The sequence below is a fragment of the Oryctolagus cuniculus genome, chromosome 5, assembly GCF_964237555.1.
Source record: "Oryctolagus cuniculus chromosome 5, mOryCun1.1, whole genome shotgun sequence".
Lineage (NCBI taxonomy): Eukaryota > Metazoa > Chordata > Mammalia > Lagomorpha > Leporidae > Oryctolagus > Oryctolagus cuniculus.
Genome location: NC_091436.1, coordinates 110,493,553 through 110,511,570, shown reverse-complemented (window position 1 = coordinate 110,511,570; position 18,018 = coordinate 110,493,553). Strand labels below are relative to the sequence as shown.

Here is an 18,018-nt window from a genome sequence, read left to right as displayed (position 1 = left end):
CCTTTTCATGTTAATTTCTTAATGTGCTTCAGGTTGTCTGAGGAGGGTTTCCTTATTCCTGAGTCTAGGACAGGAGCCATCTCATAAGAAACAGGGCCACTATACAGTTTAATACCCAGGACCTCTACCCACTGTACTGTAGTAATCTGACATTTGTCCATTTGCAAAGATAAAAATATCTTTGAAAGAAAGGTGAGCACCTAACTAGCAAATATTATTAGTACAGGAGCTTGTGATTCCACTGCTTATCACGATGCATGACACAAGTAATCCGCTAAAAATCACTCAATCAAATGTTTATGGAGAATATATATGAGAGCTAGTTGATATAAATACCTTATAAAAATTCAACAAACATTACTTCTTTTATGGCTAAGTATAATAGGATGCAGTAGTATGTAAGAATATATTAATTCATAGTCCCCAAAATCACAAAATATACTTTAAAATCAGCCTTGGTTACAGGAATACCAGAAACATGGTGCTATTTCATCACCATTTCATGAGTGCAACCTAAGTTAAACAAAGTTGCCTTGTATCCTTATACATCTAACATGAACTAGCAGTGGTTGGTAAGCAAGTAACCAAAGGGAAAACAATTTGTGTGTGTGTGTGTGTAAGTTTAGTGTCTACATCTTAAACAGTTAATAGAACTGAATGTGATAAAAATGTAAAGCATTTAGCTCTATAACTGGAAGGATATATCCTGAATCCTAATTATCTACCTTCCTTCATTTAGTTGATGAAAGAAACAGATCAGCACTGGGGAGCCTTAGAAAATCAGTCAATGGGGAACTATCAACGTAGTTGTGTTGGGCTGGTAAAGTCATTATGCATTCCAGTTTCATCATTTGGGGGAGAAAAACCTCTCTTTTCAGTAATGGCCCTGAAAATATTTTTGCTGCCATCATGTGGTCGGTGGCAGTTGATACATGGATCATGCTTGGGAGATTACTTTTTAAAAAAATCTTTTAAAGGGAGAGCATACCAGGAGGGCTTGCTTACTATTGTCCAGAAGATGTGCTTGATATGCATTATCTCACTTAATAAAGGAAAGAGGAAGGAAAGGAAAGGAAAGGAAAGGAAAGGAAAGGAAAGGAAAGGAAAGGAAAGGAAAGGAAAGGAAAGGAAAGGAAAGGAAAGGAAAAGAAAAAAAGAGGAGAGAAGAAAAAAGAGAGAAAAGAACGAAAGGCCAGCTAGGGTTGTGCTATTTGCATCCTCATTTTGTAGACAGCAAGTGATCACTGATGTAGGTAGAGCACCTTACCAATGTCCACACAGCTACTAAGTGGTAGAGTAGTATTTGAATTTGGAGTAGTCTCATTTCTGAGCCTGAACACAAAACCAATATGCTATCTTTTCATTATTCATGCTGTTCTGAACTCCTAATTATTAATTTAAAATTTCATCCAAATGAATAAGTTTCCAATAAAAAATACGATCCCTCTCTTTTCACTTATTTGGATATTTCACATCAATGTTTTTCTTTTCCACAAGTAGTTTGTTAGACCTTTATTATCTCGGGATAAATCATAGAATTGTTTATATTCCTGCAACCTAGTGAATATGTATGAAGGAATCATCAAACCAATGTGTTAACAATTTAAGCTTGTGGCTCTGAAAGCGACTGACTGATCTCCATCTTTTATTTACACCACTTTGAGTCACAGGTGATGGCTTTCATAATCCATGTTTGATCTTTGATCTCAATTTTTTCAGGTCCATCTTACTCCCAGATTCTCTTTGTAACTAACCTTTGTCTCTCTCCACTCCTGGAGTTTCAGCTGCACCTTTTGTTCCAAGGCATCATGAAGGAAACTCATATGGACTCTGGACTCTGCAGCCTCAAATTTTGACTTAGCCACAACAATAGTTTTATTGATGCAATGCCAAGGCATTTAATAAATTCCCCATGCCTTTGGTTTCCTCAACTCTAAATTTGATATAAAAAAATACTGTACCAGAACTTGGCTTGTTCTGCAGGAAAAAGATATTAGTCTCCCATCCTTTTTCTATCAAAAAAGACAAATTGGATTCAAATACTGTTACATAAAACTTATCTGTTCCTACACTTCACAATAATTGTCCTACAATTGATCCTTTCCTCTTTGGCGATATTCCTAAAATGTTCTTCATCTGGAAATACATTAAATAATAGGGTTGCTTCTATATCTAAGATTTCCTCTTCAGTGATGATTAGGGCTTCCTTTGAAATTAATCTTCCATGAGGAAGAAAAAAGTTCGAAGTTTACAGAAAAGAAATGCAATTTCGTCTTCCCCAGGCCTGTGTAATCTAGGAGACAATGACACACCTTCTGGAGACACAAATTAGCCACAACAAATACTGAAGGAAGTGCCAGCAGAGGACGGAAATTCCTCACACACACATGCATATGATTCATGCACAGCAAGCAAACAAAATAAAACAAAACAAAAAACACGGAACATGACCCAGATCTAATATAAACAAATTAATATTCCTGTCCTGTTTCAGACTTTTTCTATTGATGTTTAGATTCTAAGAACACAGCCGGGTATATATACTGTATCCTGGACCCACATGACAGCGTCAGGGCTTTGGCCCATGTGAAGTGCACTTGTGATTATGTATGTAAATGAAGGGCTTGGAGGAGAAACCCTGGATTTTGAAAACATTATTTCACAGTTTATCGCTTGCTCAATGGGATAAACATTAAATTGCTCATTTTAAGGTCATATCTCAAGGATTAGCTTTCCTCTCTTCTTCGACTTAAATTCATTAGCATAAACTATGAATGAATTGAACATTAGGGAATAACCTGCTTAGTATTTAAATAGAACATGATGCACAAATTCTGAATCCATATATGCGTCTACAGTACTAATGCTGAGTAAATGATGAAATTTCTTAATGTCTGTTTATCATAAAACAAAATATTAGTACATAAAAATTTAAAAGTATAGTGATATTCTTAGAGCCCTTGTGGTTTTTATCTGTGATAGTATTTTTCTTCTTTTTTGTATTTTACAGATTTCTACTATGATAAAAAAGGTAACAAATGACCTTTGACAAGAGGCTTCAGCATTCACATGATTTTTTTAAAAAAGTAAATAGTAAAAACTATGCATTTTAACAGAAATGATATAAATATGAACTCCAATGTTGTTTTCGCTGATTTTCTTTAAAGGGAGAAGAGAACATGATAAGAAATGGTCATTGCTTTATGTTGGGGCCCTTTTACATCAAAGTGAGGAAAACAGTGGCGGGGCACTTTTTCTTTGTTCACATGTCCCTGAAGAACAATTTCATATTTTAAAATTATCTGGCAGGAAGTATATTCTGTTCTCCTGATCCAGGAATATAATCTAAGGGACACTATTCTGCTACCCATAAAATCTCCTTATCCAGACTTTGCCTAGAGCATCCACTGTATGTTATAAAGACAATTGTCTCAGATTTGTTAGGAGGCTGTATCAGCCCCCTCCTACCTGTCCTGAAGCCACAGAGTAGGCCTTCCCTCTGAATTCTGTTGCATTATAGTCCTGGGTATTTGCTTTCTTTCTTTTTTTTTTTCAGTAACAGAGCCTCCTTCTTCTTTTTCTTCCTTTTTTTAATCACTGGGTTAATCATCTTGGTATAAAAATGACCCAGTACTTCCTGGACAAGGCAAAACTGGGGAAGCCAAGAAGGGCACTTGCTAATGGCTCAGAGAGACAGTCTGGGTGAGAAACAATCAGAGAAGACTTTGAAGATGTTGACACAAGTGAATGTTGGGTCAGGCAAGGCAGGTGAGGCAGGCAAAGAGGTAGAACAAACATGTCTAGACAAAACATCACTGAGGTGTCACTGGCATTCTGTCTCGGTACTCTGTAACTCCCTCCTCTTCCCTAATATCTTCTGCCTTGTTTTGTCTGTTTTATTACTTCATAATCTGGGTTTGTATAGAAGAAAAAAGGGAATGAATGACTTTGAATTATTTTTCTAAAATGATTTCAGGGGACTTCTAATCAACTTCAAATTTTAATATTTTAACAAGGTAAACAATGTAAAGTCCTGGTTTTCAGGGGCAGGTGTTGTGGCACAGCATAAAGCTGGCATACCATATCAGAGCACACACTGGAGTACTGGTTGCTTTGCTTCTGAGAAAGCTCCCAGAAAATGTGCTTGGAAAATGCAGCAGAAGATGGGAGCAAATGCTTGGGCACCTGCCACCTCCATGGGATTTCTGGCTCCAGGCTTCAACCTGGCAAAGCCATGACCCTTGCACCATTCTGGGAGTGAACAAGTAGATAGAAGATTATCTATCTATCTATCTATCTACCTACCTACCTATCTACCTACCAATCTATCTATCTATATATCTATCCTCTATATCTCCTTCCCTGACTCTTGTTCCCTCTCTGCACTCTGCTTTTCAAATAAATCTTAAATAAATAAATGGAAGCATGATTCTAACAAAAACAGCCTCAATCTCTGCTTATTTTCTCTAGCCAGAAGGTGATAAATTCTTAAAATTCTCCTGTTCTTCCTAACCATCATAAAGTAGTAGGAAACATGAAGAATGAGAAGGAGTATAAAACTAACATGAGAAAGAAGGATAAAATCCTAAGAGTATCATAAGTGGTGTTGAGTAGAACATTAACTGAAGAGCCACCATATTAAGAGCACTAAACCACATGTATCTATTTTACTTAGACTTTGATTAACCACGCATACAAAATCTTCAATTCTGAAGATAACTGATGCCATAAAATACCAAATATATATTAGATATAAATACTATATATATAAATATATATATAAATATAGCAAAACCTGGAGTAGTGAAAGGAACCTAGAAGAAATCCACAGGGTATACACCTCCAGCCTTGTGAGAAATTCTCAAGACTAGGAGGTCTGGCCCTGCTCCTGACATTGCCAAGGATATAACAAAATAGGTATGCATCATTTCTATTCAATTTCATTACTAAGCTGATATTATTTTAACTCATGAATCCTACAGATATAATCATTAGTTTTTTTATTATTATTATTATTTTTGACAGGCAGAGTGGACAGTGAGAGAGAGAGACAGAGAGAGAAAGGTCTTCTGTAATTTACCGTTGGTTCACCCTCCAATGGCTGCTGTGGCTGGCACACCATGCTGATCCGAAGCCAGGAGCCAGGTGCTTCTCCTGGTCTCCCATGGGGTGCAGGGCCCAAGCACTTGGGCCATCTTCCACCGCACTCCCTGGCCACAGCAGAGAGCTGGCCTGGAAGAGGGGCAACCGGGACAGAATCCGGCGCACCGACCAGGACTAGAACCCGGTGTGCCGGCGCCGCAGGTGGAGGATTAGCCTATTGAGCTATGGTGCCGGCCAGCCACATATTAGTTTTTAAAATATATATTATAAGTTATTTTCATATTTGTCTCCATAGTTTATAAAAATACACAGGTTCATGTAAGTCATTTGCAAGAAGTATGAAAATGAGGTAAAAAAGGAGGGTGTTTCTGCATAATCTTTCAATTTTTATGAAGACCAAAGTGCTCTAACTGTTGGGGAAAAACACCATCATCATTTCCAAATACATAATGGGTTCATTCTTCTCATATGTGTGAAATAGGATTGCAGCAATCTCTGTCCATTAGACAACTTATTGTTGGCAGCAGAATTTTTTGTGTTAATTCATTTCCTCATATGCTTCCAAGGGTATTATGAAAAACAATTCCATATGTACTCAAAATTAAAAGAATTTTAGTAATTTTAGTAATCCAATTGTAATGATAGCCCTGGTACAGAATCACTGTGTGTAAAAGGAATTTTAATAATTTCAAACTACCTGTGATTGCAAATATAAAATTAATACATACATGAAAATAATTTAAGTTTGACTAAAGTATGCACTTATCTGTGTATCATGCTTTACGTATATTTCTCAATCAAGAAGTTATTTTAAACAGCCAATTTCAGAGGGAATAAAGCATTTCTTTACTTGAGTAGACTTGGACTGAAATAAACCATGGATGGAATGATACATGGTCATATGTCAGTAATAAAATTATTTGCATGATGAGTAGCATGAAACTAAGTGTTAAAAAAAAAAAAAAAAACTATTTCAAGACTTGACATTAGACCACAGCAGATAATCATAATAGCTGGAAGTGTTCATAAAGCTGACATTTTTTTTTTGACAGGCAGAGTTAGACAGTGAAAGAGAGAGAGAGACAGAGAGAAAGGTCTTCCTTCCATTGGTTCACCCCCAAATGGCCACTATGGCCGGCACGCTGTGACGATCCGAAGCCAGGAGCCAGGTGCTTCCTCCTGGTCTCCCATGCGGGTGCAGGTCCTAAACACCTGAGCCATTCTCCACTGCCTTCCCAGGCCATAGCAGAGAGCTGGACTGGAAGAGGAGCAACTGAACAGAACCGGTGCCCCAACTGGGACTAGAACCCAGAGTGCCAGAGCCGCAGGCAGAGGATTAGCCTAGTGAGCCGTGCACTGGCCAAAGCTGAGATTTTAACTTTTATGTATTTTATTTAAAAATAGAGGGAGGAGAGAGGGCGAGAGAGATATTGGGTGCTCTAATTTGCTAATTCACTTGCCAAATACCTGCAACAGCCAGGGCTGAGCTGGAACAAGCCGAAGCCATGAGCGGGGAACTCAATCCAGGTTTCCTAAGTGACTAAGTTTCCAAGGTTCTCTGCTGCCTCCCAGGGTGTGCATTAGCAGAAACCTTGAATAGGGAGCATAGACTGGACTCATCCGCAGGCATTCCAATATAGGGATGTTGGTATCCCAAGCAGCATCTTAACTGCTGCGCCATATTTCCACCCAAACAGAAGTTTTATTTGAAGAAAGTTGAGGTTTATATTGGCCACTGTAGAAATATTTTTCCTAATGAAACTTTACCTTAAAATATAAATTCCATTTTCACCCAACTTTAGTAGTGTATTTAAATTACAATCAGACACAGCATAGAAAGGGGCTGTTCAAAGCATTTTGTTAGATTCTATTTATAGTTACTGTCATAAAAGTGTTATTTGATTGCTCTGCCTATGAGAGATGCTCTTCTAAGAAATTAATTTTGTAGGCTTTTATGATAGAGTGAATAGTTTACCATTAGATTAAATATAATACTGCACTGTAAAAAAAGAAAATAAAGTGTAGCCAACATGGCTATAATTAGTTAAGTTCATATATTCACACCTATCATGTTAATGCTGTGAAGTTACCACTGGCACAAGTAATTATAAAGAATTTTATGAACTTTCACAATTTGTTCAATAGCTCTGGAAATATTTAACAAACACCAGCACAGAAATTTTACTCATATTTAGTTTGTCTGTGTTATTAAAAATTAACTAGATTCTGGGACAATGAGCAGGAACATCAATTCTGCCTCTGAGATGTGTCTTCAGAGGGAAACAGGAAATAAAGAAAACATACTATCATTGTAGGTACTCATATTTTAATATAAAGTAGTATATAACTTTGGGTAAAAGATATAATACTTAGAATGTAGTAATGGTTTATGTAAACTTTAATCATTTTGTTTAATATCATATGCAGAATATTCATTTTCCAAATTATGACATTTCACAAATCTCAATCTCAATTTATAAACATGTGAAAAATAAACTAGGGTAAAGAACAATGTTTTAAAATTATATTCAAATAAAAATTGTTGGATAGATATTAACTGGTCACCAAAAACCTTTCATTACCACTATCATCATTATCTCCTTTCATTTTTCTATTTTTTTATTATTTTCTCAATCATCTTACCATTTAGGAATGACATTATAAAACTCTCAGAGAAATAATTTCAAATATCTGTTTTACATTGTATACCTAAGATCTGACACAGTGAAGGTGAGCTCCCAAAAAGTGTCATTACATTAAAAATTAAAAAACAGAAGAAATTAATAGTCATTGATTGGTTACACTTGTTTAAGCTTATATCATGTACTGACAGCATACCAAGCATGTACATATATTCTTATGTATTCCTGATGAAATCTCATCGCACGTAATTATGCTTACATTGAAGCTGAAAAACACCAAGGATGATGGTGTTTAATGGAACTTTCCACTGATAATAATTGAATGAGAGTGCAGCCGCGACTGACATTTTAGATCTACCTGGTTCAAAATTCTATTTATTTTCTCATTATAAGACATTGCTTATCCATGGTGTTATTAAACATCTCAAAACCTCTACATCTTATTGCATTATTTCCATAAAGAAAAAAAGGCATTTTTGGAAAGGCAAAGGTCATATCTGAAAATTGTCAGGATACAAAGACATCCATGTGAATTGACTGATGTACTCACAAGACTCGAGAGTAAGAAAAGCATTACCCTGATAGTGATATAGTTTGCATACCCTAATAGTGCTCCTCTGCTCCTCTCTATATCCCAAATAACACCTTTTTCCTTTTTTCTTCCCTACTCGTATTGAAGACCTGGATGGAATTCCTGGTCCTGGTTTAAGCCTGGTGCACATTGGGCTCCTGTGGCCATTTGGGATGAAAACCGAGGATAGAGGACTGATATATCCATTTTTCTCCCTCCTATCTCCCACCCCTGAAACTCTTTCAAATAAATAAATCTTTAAAAAAAGAAATTTGTTTAAGCAAAGTGACTGACATTAGAGTTAAATGAAATGTTACTGGTATGGCTTTTCTCTTAGACTTTACATTCTCTGCCGAAATTTGTACAGCATTGAGGTTTTTATGAAGACAGCCATACATGGTCTCTTTCAGAGTAGCAATGATGGCATGGCTGCATCTGTGACGGGTTCCCTGGAAATTTTGTAAATATGGAACCAGGGTGAACACCTGATCCTTCTTCGGGATCTATTCTATGATAACCATGTTTCTCTAGTGAGTGTGTCTTACAGAAGAGATGTAATTATTTTATATCCATTCAGCAAATGTTTATTTGCCACCTACTATTTGCTAAACATTGTTCCATGTGATTTAAACACATGGTTGATTGAGAAAGACATTTGCCATTCCAGCATGGAGACCCTAACATAACAAATAAGCACATTGCAAGTATGTTAAAAGATGATACATACCACATAAAGGAGAAAATGAGACAGGAGTAAGGAAATTATAGGTACTGGAGTAGGTGTAGATGAAGGCTCTTGTGCTAAATAGACTATCCAAACTATATCTGAGTGAGTGAGTGCTATTGGAACATAAAGTTGAAATGGTTAGCATTGTAGATATGAGAAGGGGGGTATATTCTCAAGTGGGGAGGAACTAGTTCAAGCATTCTGCAAATGCAAGATAGCTAGAAAAGTAGAGTTGCTTTACAAAATTAACAAACACGAAAACTTAGGGGTGAAGTCAGCATACTAACGGACAACCAGACCATGAAAGCCATTGTAGACAACTACAAGTACTTGCCTTTACTCTGAGTGAAATGGAATATAGTTGGAGCTTTTGAGGAGCTGAGGAATTATATGCTATGAATGCTGTTTTTAAGACTGACTATGGCTGCCCAGCTGAAAACAAAGTGTAACAGAGCATGTGTAGAAGCAAAGAGATGAGTTAAGAGGCTATTACCACAATCCATTTAGGGGAAGTCAATGACTTAGGCCAGAGCAATAGTGGTAAAAGTTGCAAGTACTATTTTTTCCAACTCTTTAACATTTTGGTAAAATATACATAACAAAAATGTGTCATCTTAACCATTTGTAACTATGCAGTTTGGTGGAATTAAATATATTCTTCATATTATGAAAAATCACTATTGTCCTTCCCCATAACCCTTCATCTTATAAAACTGAAGCTCTGAATCCATGAAATAGTCACTTTCCATTCTTCAGTCTTCCAAGACTCTGGCAACTATTATTTATTCTACTTTCTATCGCTGTGATTTTGCCTACTTGGAGCATCTCATAAAGGTGGAATCACACAGTATTTATTTTTTTATGAATGGCTTACTACACTTAGCATAGAGCTCTCAGGGCTCATCATGCTGTAGACATGACACAATTCCCTGCCTCTCAGTTTTAATCTACAGTGAATTTCTTACAGACAGCATATCGGTGACTTGTGTGTTTTCACCTATTCACCCAATTTCTTTTGACTGAGAATTCAAGACATTTACACTGAAAGCTATAATTGAAAAGGAAGGATTTTCTTCTGTTATTCTGCTACTGGGTTTCTACAGGTTTTATAATTTTACTCACCATCACTTCCTGCGTTATTGTCTGCTAGTTTATTTTTTGTGGTAAAATACTTCAATTCCATTCTAATTTCCTTTTGTATATTTATTACAGCCATTTTATGTTTGCTTACTATGGACATTACATTTAACAACCTGAAATTATAATGGTCTAATTCAAATTTCTATCAGCGTCACTTCAATAAGAGAGAAACTCTACTCCTTCACAGCTCCATCTACTTCTCTTTCAGTTGTTGATGTTACAAAATTACACATTTATACATGGTGCTGCTAATAATGTAGTAGCAATTCTTTTCAGTGCATCAGGCTCTTTGAGTATTCATCAAACAAACATATGGGGTTATAAAGCAAAGTTTTAACAGTAGTAACTTTTGGACTTTTTTCCCCAGAAACCTTTTATTTAAGAAATACAAACTTCATGCTTTTCATAAATACAACTTTAGAAATATAGTGATTCTTCCCACCTTACCCGTCTCCTATGTATTTGTCTCATATCTTGTGAGAAACAGAAAGTAAAGTTACAGACCATTGTTATAATATACTACATTTTCAACTGCTCATTTGTCTTTACTGATATTTCTATTACTTCATGTGCTTAAAGTTATTGTCTAGTGTCTTTCATTTCATTTCACCTTGCAAAACTCCCTTGAGTACTTTTTTAAAGATTTATTTATTTGCTTAAAAGGCAGAGCTACAGAGAGGCAGAGGTAGAGGCAGAGAGAGAGAGAGAGAGAGAGAGAGAGAGAGGTCTTTCATCCACTGGCTTACTCCTCAAATGGTTCCAATTAGCTAGAGCTGGGCCAATTTGAAGGCAGGAGCTTCTCAAGTGTCCCCGACGTGGGTGCAGGGGTCCAAGTACCTGCACCATCTTCTACTGCTTTCCTAGACCATAGCAAAGAGCTGGGTAGGAAAAGAAGCAGATGGGACCCAAACCGGTGCTATGCCACAGCGCTGGCCCCCTCCCTTGAGTATTGCAGAGACTGCCAATGGTAATATACTCCCTTACTTTTCGTTTATCTGAGAATGTCTTAATTTCTATATCAATTTTGAAGGAGTGTTTTGCAGGACATAGGAATACTGATTGAGGGCTTCTTCTTTTATCACTTTGATTTTATCAACACACTTCTTTTATTCTCCATAAATTAATGAGAAATCTGCTGGTGATATTATTATGTATCCCTTGCATTTGACAGGTTGCTTTTCTCTTGCTGCTTTCAGAATTATTTTTCGTTTAATTATAATGTCAGTATAGAGTAAGTCTCTGAGTCTATCTTCCTTGGGGTTCATTGAGTTTCTTTGATATTTATATTCATGCCTTTCACCAAATTTGGAAAGTTTTAAATTATTATTTATTCAAGTATTATCTCTGTTACCTTGTTCTCTCTCTTCTGAAAATTCCACATCTATATTGATTTGATTGATTGGATTCTACAAGTCCCTTATGGTTTATTCACATTCCTTCCATCTCTTTGCTTTGTATCCTTCAAATTTAAAAATTTCCATTTTGGGGGCCAGCATTGAGGCACAGCAGGTTAAGCTGCTGCCTGTGATGCCAACATCCCATAATGGAGCACAAGTTCAAGTCCTCCTGGCTTCTCCAATCCTGATCTAGCTTCTGTTAATGTACTTGGGAATGGAGAGGAAGATGGCCCAAGCACTTGGACCCCTGCCACTGCTGTGGGAGAACCATATAAAGTTCCTGCTTCTTGTTTTTGGCTTGCCCAGTCCAGCCATCGCTGGGGAGTGAACCAGCTTTGAAACATCTTTCTCTGTGCCTTTCTAATAAGTAAAATAAATCATAAAAAATTTTTCCCATCCTTAATTTCACTGATTCTTCCCTCTGGCAGCTTAAATCTGCTTTTGAATCTCTGATAAATTTTTCATTTCAGTGATTGTAATTTTGAGCTGCAGAATTTCTTTTGGGTATCATTTAGGTTTCCTATCTATTTACGGACAATTCTATTTCATTCAAACATCATTATATTGACTTTCTCCATGCTTTAACTCACTGCAAAATGTGAAGAGTGTTATTTTAAAGTGTGTGCTAGATCTGCCAACAGATCATTTTCAGGGACAGTTTCTGTTGATTTATTTGTTTCTCTTTGAATGGGTCATATTTTACTGTTTCTTTCTTTTTTTTTTTTTTTGGTATACCTTTTGATATGCTTTTGTTTTTGTTGAAAACTTGATATTTTAACCAAATAACCTTTCATCTTTGGAAATCAGTTTATTTCTCTTACCAGAGTTTGTTGTTCTTTACTATTGATTTTGCTTTTGGTTTTGTTTTTTTCTCATTTATTTTTGCAGATTATTTCTGCTCAAAATGTCAGTGTGAAATGTAAACTTAATTTGTTCTTAGATATTTTCTAGGTCTGTGCATTTACCGAGACATGTGTGGTCACTTTCTAACTTTCTTTGTTTATGTAGCTGCTTTTGAGAATCATAGCATTTATTATCTAGTTCTTAAAGGAGGAAAAAGGAAAATGAAAAAGACAATTTATATTTAATATTAGATACAGCTGTTTTGTAACATAGTAAACTTCCTTTTAGTCACTAGAGATATTCATAAACAGGCTATTGAATATCATAGATACTGCTTGACTTATTGGTGAATTTAGGGAAATCATTCAAATACCATTTATGGGACACGACAATTAATAGGTTGATTATTTCTGCTTCACTTGTGGCCTTCTGCAGTCTCAGAAGTTTGTATTCAGAATTACCTGCATGCCTTATATAAAACAATGTGGACTACATATAATGTTTAATGCCAAGAGAGACTTTGGTATATATAGTCTTGTAGTTCAAATGTTAACTCTATCACTGGTATATTGTACAACTTCAGGAAAGTTCCTCAGAGGTTTTCTTCATCTTGATCCCTACAACCCTCACAATGATTTTCAGGAAACAAAACACTAGTTCACTATGTTTTACTCAGTGTCTAATATACAAGTAAGCGTATTCACGAAACTTTATTCTCTAAACATGAGTTTGCAGGTGTGATGTTTTGAAGTTTGTGTTCTTATAAACTTGAATACTAAATAGTAGAGTCTTCATTCTAACATTCAAATACTATATTTACTCAGAAATTGGAAATAGAAAGCATATCAATTTTATCATAAAGACAAATTAAACATTATGAAATGAATTTGTCCATGACTAATTCTAGTTTGATTGTTATTTTATTGGAAATAATCTTAGAACCAATTGGAATTTATGTTTGTGCACAAGATATTTAAGGAGCTTCTTTTCCTTTTGGACCTAAATGCCTTACTACTTAATAAATTTTTCTCTACCATGTTGCTAAATAACTAATTATTTTAATGATATATGTTCATATTTATTTCATGAAGAATAGAAAACTGATTTTTTCAAGTATCTTCATTGATTTAAAAGTTAATTAACTTAGTTTAAGTATTTTTAACTATGAAAGCAATAATCCATCTCTGAAATAAACCACATATGAGTACAATTCATTAAGCTTCTAATGTGTTATTTAAATATATCTGATACTATTCTGCAAGATTTTATTTTTAAAATGCATAGTGTATAAAACATGTTTTGGATTTTTAAATTTTTAAAATTGTATTATACATTTTCATGTATTTCATAGATACAGATTTAGGAACATAGTTATATCTCTCCCATACTTTAAACTATTTTTAAGAATACAATTCAGTGTATTAAGGAAATTCACAATGTCAGGGATACATCATCACTATCCATTTTTAGAAATTTCTCATCTTCTCAACAGATACTCTGTACTCGTTAAACAATGACCTTTCATTTTGCTCTCCCTACACTAACTTGTAATCTCTGTTCCATTTCCTCTATCTACGAACTTTTCTATTATAAATAAGTATAGTATCTCATAGAAGTAGAATCATACATCTGTCAATTTTTGTCTGGCTTTAGCATGTGTTCAAATTTCATACATGTTGAAGCATGCGCCAACAAATTTGTTGCTTATTAGGGTTGAATAATATTCCACTACATGTATTATAGGTATGTACGGCATTGTATTTATCCATTCATGTATTCAAGATATTGCTATACTGAATAGTGCTCCTTTGAGAATATTTTAAAGTTTTTGCATTGATATTCACAAGTGAGATCATTCTAGATTTATATATTTGTTATTTCCTAGTGAAATTCATATGTTTAAGGATATTAATAAATTGTATAAATCTAAATATTACATAAATTTCATCCAGAATGACCTAAGACTATAAAATGAAAATAAAAATAACAATTTTTCTATATGAATGTGAATTTCTCACAATATGAATGAAATCCAGTCCTAACTTAATAATAAAAATAATGAAATCCTCATATCTACCTGTATCTAGGGAAAATGATCAATTTTTATTTTCTTTATTATTTGTAAAGGTTATTTTTCTGATAATCTCAAGGAATGTACATTTGATTTTGAATCAAACTCACTTGCTTCCACTTGTTCAAGAAGTCCTTGAAACTCAATAATAAAATGGGCATCTACTCTATTGGTATTGTAGTAACTCTTGATTTTAATAATGATCTTTCTTCTCTGGTGTCTTAAAGATCTGCATATATTAAAAACACACACACACACACACTGCAACAATAAAAGATATAGCAGAAGGATCATCTGTGCTATAACAGTCTTAGAAAAACTTACTGAGGGCTTACTGAATTAAACAAGCAAATAAACAAACACACAAGCAAGTAAAGAATGCCAAGATTGTAGGGACAGGAAATGAAAGGTTGTTCGCTCTCACAGGTTCCTTACAGAAAGACATAAGGTCTGGTACATTTCAAATGGTACTTGTATTTAATGATCCTTTGAAACAGTATTCAGTTTTCAAGTGGAGGTTAAATTTTGAAAATCAGAAGTAATCATCTCACATCAGGTGGAAAATATTAGCCTGGGGCAGAAGATAGAGAGATGGGAGGGAAATGGGACATTGTGGCAGAACAGAAACAACTGGTTAAAACAGAAAAGTTCCTGAAACAAAGAGGAGGAGCAGGCATTTGGCTAGTTTTTAAGAAACCTTTGTCCCATACCTGAGTGCCTGGGTTCAGTTCCCAGACCTAGCAGTTAATCCCAGCTTCCTGCCAATGTGGACCCTGAGAAGCGGTGATCATGGCTCAAATAACTGTGTTCCTGTCACCCATGGGGAGAACAGCATAGAGTTCCTGGCTTCTGGCTTTGGCCACAGTTGGAAGTCAGGGTCATTGTGGGCATTAGAGGAATAAATCAGCAGATGTGAATGTTCTCTTTGTGTATCTCTCTCTCAAAAAAAAAGGAAAAATATGAAGGAGAGATTGGTATTATTTCAGGAAGCACAGGATATATTGTGTGAGGGTATGATATACCAAAAGGATGTTGAGAGAAGAAGCCCGTATAATTCAGAATTAGGAACGCATGGATCAATGTGACATAAAGGCAAAAACACTGAAATAAATTACAAAATGGAAAACTAATATTTAAAGTCACGTGAAGGGCAGTTATTAAGAGAGGTCATCAGAAAAGACAAACAATAGACATAACACCCAACAAACATCTACGTTTTTCTAGAATACCATGTTATTTCAGTGCAGTACTGGGAGAATGCCCAACACAGATATTTATCTTTTTTTATCACAGCAAATGTGAATCTGAATGTCCTATCCCTTTCTCATGTGGAATTTAAAATCACAGGTGAGAAAGTTGGGAATTGATATGAACAAAACCAAACTGTAAAGCCTATCAAATCCTCTTCTTCCACTTCCTTCAGAAAAATAAAAAGGAATGCTAAGCAGTAAGTAGTACATGCCTTGTAAAGATAAAATTCAAGACACACAGTGAGTTCTGGAAAATCACATGGCCTAGAAAAAGTGAGGTGTTTGCAAGATTGTGGGAGGTGGCATTCAACTTTGAAATGTGGTCATCGTTTCCACATACAGTGATTTTGGATTTCTATTCAATATTCTTAAACGATCTGACAACTACGCAGAAAGTTAGAACAGCACCTATCAAGTATTTTCATTTGGCTACTTTATCTTTCAAAGTTACAAAAAAAGAAACCCATGTTCTGCGGGGAAGCACTGCAGGCCGCAACCAGGGATGAGACTACCTCCAACCAGTCCTCTCCCTGGGACTCAGCAGAGTGAGAAATAGAGCAAGTGAGATGTTTTTGAACATACTTTGGAGCTTTAATTTTCTGCATTAATCTACATAAGAAATTGATTTGAAAAGCAGCACAGGGGAACATGGCTGTGTTTGATCTTAAAAGGGGCCAAATTTGGGGCAGATCTACACTCTTGGCGTTATATTGCTTTGAAAAGTTGGCAGTAGCTCAAGTTGAGAAATAAAAAGTGGGCCTTGGGGCAAATTTAATTGAAGAAAAGGTCTGATGTATTTCAGAGGATTGTGAAAGCACATCAAAGAGATATTTTTAAAAGGCATTGAAAGGCTGAATTGCTCAGGTGAACAAATAGGTAGAGTAGCAAGCAGTAAGTTAGATGCCCTTTTATAAGTGTAAGCAGCGCATTTCTGGTCCTCTAATGCAGTCTCAGCTGAACCAAACTCATGCTAGACCTTTACAAGTTAAGTTGTAACAAGTCAGCCACTTGTTTTGTAAGTTTTGGCCACTTACATATATTTGTTTCTTAGGACTTATAAAGCACATGTTAGTTGTAGCATAAGAAAATATGAATTTTTTTCTCATTTCACCAAGGATGAAATTGTCTTCATTAATATAAAATTTATATCAAAAGTTACATTTTTGGTGCTCGCTTAGTTGTCTAACGGAGCACCAAAAAGGAAACCTGTTAAAGTGAACACTATGAGAAACGGTGACTTGATCAGCCCTCACCCTTACTGTTGATGAACAACTTAATACGTTATCCCTCTTAGTATTTTTTTTTTGTTTGTTCTACTTAATACTTTTGGTTGAATACTGTAATCAATACACAATTCTTCTTAAGTGCTGAAACTTAACTGAAAAGTGACTGCTGTTAAATGCAAGAGTGGGAATAAGAGAGGGAAGAGATGTGCAATTTGGGACATGCTCAAGCTGACTTGCCCCAAACAGCAGAGTTAGAAACATACCAGGGGATTCCAATCCAATCCCATCCAGGTGGCATGTACCAATGCCATCTCACTAGTCCAAGTGATCACTTTCTGTTCACAATTGATCATAATGATAGGACTAAGAGCCAAAAGGATCACATAAACAAGAATAGTGTCTGCAAATACTGATAGAATGAAAAAGGGAGAGAACGATCCAACATGGGAAGTGAGATACACAGCAGACTCATAGAATGGCAGATATCCTAAACAGCACTCTGGCCTAGAATCAGCCCTTAAAGCATTTGGATCTTGCTGAAAAGCCCATGAGAGTATTTCAGGCATGGAAAGCTGAGACACTATGGCAAAAACAAAAAACAAACAAACAAAAAAAACTAAATGAAACTTCTCCACGAGTGAGATCCCAGTGGAAAGAATGGGTCATCAAAGAAGGAGGTACCTTTCTCTGAAGGGAGGAGAGAACTTCCACTTTGACTACGACCTTCTCTAAATATGACCAGAGTCGGTGAACTCAAAAGGCTTCCATAGCCTTGGCAGCTCATGACAAGAGCCTAGGGTGATTACTGATGCCATAAACAAGAGTGTCAATTTGTTAAGTCAACAACAGGAGACACTGTGCACTTACTCCTCATGTAGGATCTCTGTCCTTAATGTGCTGTACATTGTGATTTAATGCTATAACTAGTACTCAAACAGTATTTTTCACTTTGTGTTTCTGTGTGGGAGCAAACTGTTGAAATCTTTACTTAATGTATGCTAAACTGATCTTCTGTATATAAAGAGAAATGAAAATGAATCTTGATGTG

At 35.7% G+C, this 18,018-nt stretch overlaps 1 protein-coding gene across 13 annotated transcripts in view; it reads right to left on the bottom strand.

The window, feature by feature from the left end:
- The window catches only part of KHDRBS2 (KH RNA binding domain containing, signal transduction associated 2), a 702,022-nt gene that overhangs the window by 569,954 nt on the left and 114,050 nt on the right, over window positions 1-18,018 (bottom strand). The window lies entirely within an intron of this gene.